Source organism: Lactuca sativa, chromosome 3 (genome assembly GCF_002870075.4).
Source record: "Lactuca sativa cultivar Salinas chromosome 3, Lsat_Salinas_v11, whole genome shotgun sequence".
Taxonomy (NCBI): Eukaryota; Viridiplantae; Streptophyta; class Magnoliopsida; order Asterales; family Asteraceae; genus Lactuca; species Lactuca sativa.
In genome coordinates this window covers 297,860,560-297,865,520 of record NC_056625.2, presented here as the reverse complement: position 1 = coordinate 297,865,520, position 4,961 = coordinate 297,860,560, and the positions used below count along the sequence as shown (strand labels likewise).

At 33.9% G+C, this 4,961-nt stretch overlaps 1 long non-coding RNA gene across 1 annotated transcript; it reads left to right on the top strand.

Annotated features, from left to right (window-relative positions):
* Nucleotides 1-421: 421 nt before the first annotated feature.
* LOC111921643 (uncharacterized) lies at nt 422-4,606 on the top strand. The gene is made up of 3 exons (XR_002860238.3): nt 422-513; nt 828-890; nt 1,554-4,606. It is a non-coding gene; the product is annotated as an uncharacterized LOC111921643 (long non-coding RNA).
* Nucleotides 4,607-4,961: the final 355 nt, after the last annotated feature.

Here is a 4,961-nt window from a genome sequence, read left to right as displayed (position 1 = left end):
TTCCAATAATTGTTAACGTCAATTAATATACAAACTTTGAAGGCTTTGAAGACTGAATTCTCGGCATCCAAATTGAGCAAACAATACATCATTCTAAAGAGATCATGACATACTAAATAACACAAGTTGAATCGGGTAAAACAAAGTTCTTATGAAAAAGTTACCGACATTTGAAGTTGACCAAAAAATGAAAAGAAAACACAACACCGACAACAACCAATCACCGGTCACTCCGTCGACATGTGGCGACACGTGGTCAGTGCCAAAATGTTTCCATCTCGATTTCCTTCAAAAATAGATAGGTGGGGACCTCACTAATCAACGATAGGCGGAGCAAAAACTCGTCCGAACACGTGTCTTGAAAATCATGGAATCTTGATTATATATATGGAATGGATTGTGAGAAATTTATTCACGTAGCCCATTATATACTTTCATATAATACACCCGTATACGCATGTAAATACGAATGTCAAGGAGAAAATAGCGGGTTTCAACACAAACGTGCATATTGTAAGTAATATTTCATTATCTTGTATTTAAAGTGACTTATTGGTATTATTTATATTATCATGTAGAATTCAAGATAATGGTGAATTGTATACTGAAATGATATGGTATTAAAAATATAAGTTTCTATATTGTTATCACATGATTTGGCGAAAGCAACGAATTCAACACCATTAGTGACAAAATATATTCTGAAAATTTTGCCAGAGTATAAATGACGCTAAAAGGTTATACAAGGTATCATTAGGATAAATAAAAGAGATAGGGTTTAACCTACATATGAAATTTAATCCGGTTATTTTACTGATAATTGCTAGGAAAATAGCTAAAGAGCAAAAAACTAGCCGGGGAAATTATAGTTAGGAAACCTAACTACCAAGGTGAGTACTTGACGATTTTTTTCCCGTTTGGGATATATGACAACTGTATTTAAATAAAAATAAATTTTCAAGGTTGTTTGAGTATTTAGTATATAATACATGATTTGATAGATTTATTTTTATTATAATTGTTATATAAATGAGATATGGTAAACCAATTATAACTTTTATACAAGACTACTCATTGTGTTTTTGTAATAAAGATAAATTTGTAAAAGTTTTATAAAGTTAGGGTGTTACAATTTGGTATGAGAGCTATAGTTTAAACGAATTAGGTTGGGGATTTTTCCAAACTTTGGCTTAAACAGTTAAATAAGTAAATAAATATTTATATTTATACATATATGAATAATGAAGTATGAATAGTAAAATACAAATAGTTGAATACATCAATAGTAAAATACAAGAATAGTGAAATACATGAATAATACTATATATATAAATAGTACAGTATATACATGAATAGTATTGTATACATGAATAGTACCTTATGCATGAATAGTACCATATCCATGAATAATATTATATATATGAATAGTAGAATGTGAATAGTGATTTTTTTTGGAAAATTATTAAGTAATATGCAATAGGTGACGGTGTCCACAATATATGCCACAAATACTGACGTCACTATAATGATAATATATTAATTATTTGTTATAGATAATGGAAGGGCAAGCTTCTAGCTATCCACCGGTACAAGAAAATGAGATACCTGGTATCAATAATGAGGCTAATATCAAAAATGATCCTAGTCAACCGCTAACAACAATTGTAGAGATGCAATGAGTCTTTAAGGAGATGAGAGAAACGATAAGGATGGATGTGAAGTAAATTCTTGATGATCGTCTGGAGGAAAGTACTCAACCACCAATCAGTAATCCATTAAGAAGTTGATCCACTGGTAGCAATGCTTGTACCCAAACTTCATAAAAAATGAAGTTAGTGAATCTAAAAGTGAAGAGAAGAAAGGATGTTCATGTAAGTCCTTCATGGCCTATTGTAACGCCTGCAGATTCGGGCTAGTCAATTTCGAGACAATAAGCATAAAAAAAGAGCTTTTGATGGAAGATTATTTAGAAAGAGTAACATTAACCAAGTTATAGTATGTGTTACAAGGGTTCTGTACATATATAGAATGTTGAAATCCGAGTTATAACGAAGAAGTTATGGTCTGTCGAAGTTTCGCAACAAAACCGACACGACACTGTGTGACGTAAATAGTGAATTTATGATAGAGGACTTTTTAGCCTTAGCAATCTAAAAAAAAAAGTTTTATTATACGTTAAACCGAGAGCGTGCATAAAAAGAAGGCCCAAATCTGACTTCGTATGAGGAAGTTATGATTTTTCTAAGATTTGGCTTAGCAGTGCACGACCTGAAACTCGAATTTTAGATCGAGCGGTTTTTGGCCAACGCGACCTAAATGAGAATTGAAGATCTTATTAATAGGAACTCAACGACAAAAAGACAGACGGAAACGGATTCTATATGTAGATGTTATGAATTTTATGTAGACATTTAACAGTGTAATCTCCTCCTACTGTTAAATGTAATAAAATCAGTCGAGAATTAGCTGACAGAGTCAAAATGAAATTGTAGATCATATTTTTACCTACGTGTGCATATAAATAACGTCGAAAATGGAGCTCGTATGCGAAAGCTATGAATTTTTGAAAATCGGTTGTTTTACCCCCTGTGTGCAATGCCACGTGTCAGCACCAGGCTTTGCCTTGGTGCCCAAGCCAGCTCACAACGTGAGCACTACTTCCACACGACGTGAGAGGGCTCCTGGTAGCCTATAAATAGAAATTCAAGCCCTCTTCATTCCTCACACCTTACCCTTTCTTCCTTCACTCTATACACCCTCTAATACCCCTAAACCACCCAAAAAGCCTAGGGAACCCCCCTAACACGAGGTGGAAGCCCGAAGCTCCCGATGGCTCCGAGAAAAAGAGCTTTTCGGCTCGGAAACGCTGCTCTAGCGAAACCCGATTTTTAAGGAAAACCCGCTGTAAATTTCATACGCCTACCACACTTTAAATATAGCTTATATATAAATATAATATCGTTATTATGAACCTATAAATAAGATTTATCAGTGATTCAAAGTTGTCACACCCCCAAACCAAGGATGGCGGAAACGTCCGGGGGTGGAGGACTTCATGTAAAGTATCACAACAACGAGTATAATAGTGCTCAAAGTAATTACAACCATCATAAATATAACTGAAAAAGTTTCACCAAAGAATATGTCTACATGATTCAAATCATTTACATTATGATACAAAGTGAACTGTTCGACGATTTATCGTCCCATCCTCAAAACGTTGTTGGTTTCCTGTTTTCACTGAATTCCTGAGAATACAAGTAGTTTTGAAAAGTGTCAACACAAAGGTTGGTGAGTTCATAAGCTTTTGACAGTAAGAGTTTGAAAATCGATCTTTGTAAACAGATGTATGATACCAAGAAAAATCCAATATTTTCCTTACAAAAGTTATGTAGTCCTAAATACCAGGACCGAAAATGAACAACAATATGTCATACTTAAAGACATAAAAGTGATTTTAAATCGGCATAAAACCTTTTTTTGATATGAAGGCGTACAAGTATTTTTCTATACTTAAAGTAATTTCAGTGAGCTAAATAGCCATAACTCGCTAATTTAAAGTTAGAACCCGTAAATCTTATGATTGTTAATATCACATGTGAGCTATCATAACCATACTATGACCTAGATGGCATGAAAACGACGTTCTTCAGGCGTCGTAGAACTGAAATGACACTTGTCACCCGTAGACCTGCAGGTCCAACTGTAGCTAGCAGCAAGGTGTGGGGTGTCAAACCCAATATAGATCTATATACAACTATCACGCTCTCCCTCCTGGAGACTCTGGTTACAATACAGGACTTATAAATTGGTTACTTTGGAAGTAACCCGAAGGGAATGACTCACAAATTTATTCATTAACAGATTTACGTGAACTAAACGGAAAACCTTTGATAAATAAGTTTAAGAGGTAATGGTACATAAACTATACCTATTATAGTTTATCCAAAACGTTTGTAATATGTAAAAATTCTTCTATGAATGCTTTAATGTTATAAATTCATAAACTATGCTCATTATGGTTTAATGTACTTGTTCCAAATAAATGAATAATCTTATCATATATGCCTATACTTCAGTATGATGATATACTAACAAGGTAACACATTCAATATTTAGAACTTGACATTATACACTTTGCTCAACATAATACAAAGTGTTATAAAAATTACAAGCTGTTAACAAATTTTCAGCCTTTCTACACTGTTTTTGAAAATTCATAGAAAAATCATACGAAGTCGAAAACTAACTCCGTAAATTCTAGGAGTTCCCAAAATGTGTCTAGTTTACTCATAATTTTTATCATGATTTTTAATGACCTGTAACTTAGGTGAAAAAGTCCATAATCACAGACTGGTCCGGATTGGTGTTTGAAATGATAGGCAGTTTTGTAAAAATCACCATAAATTGTAGAAAAATCATATGGAGATGTGCAAGTAGTCATTTTAAAGCTAAGAAGTGGAACTACATGTACCTAATACAGTTTTGAAAACTAAAATGTTTAAGGTGTCCAAAACAGTCCGTGAATGGAGTCTAACTTTTCTGATGAAAGCTGTTAGAAGAATTTAGATATGTTCTTGATGTTTTGGCTTGTATTCCCCCCCCCCCCCCCCCCCCCCCTAAAAACTTGAGAAAACATGAAAATGTAGGGGTATGAACTCACCTTGTGTGATTTCAGTAGATAAGTGTTGAAGAAGAGAAGTGTTCAACCCAAGAACACTTGAAGAATCGCTTGAAGATTCGAAGCTCTAACACAAATATAATGGAGTTTGGGTAAGATACTCATGATTTGAGTGGAAATAATTGAGGTAATCTTAAAGGAAATGGATTATGCTTACCAAAGGTGGAGGAAACTCTCAAGATCAGCCCTTGAATCTCGGATTTCTAGAGAGAGAAAGTGAGAGAGAAAGGAGTTTGATCTTCTTGTGAAATGAGAACAAATGAGAGAAAATGAGGAGAGA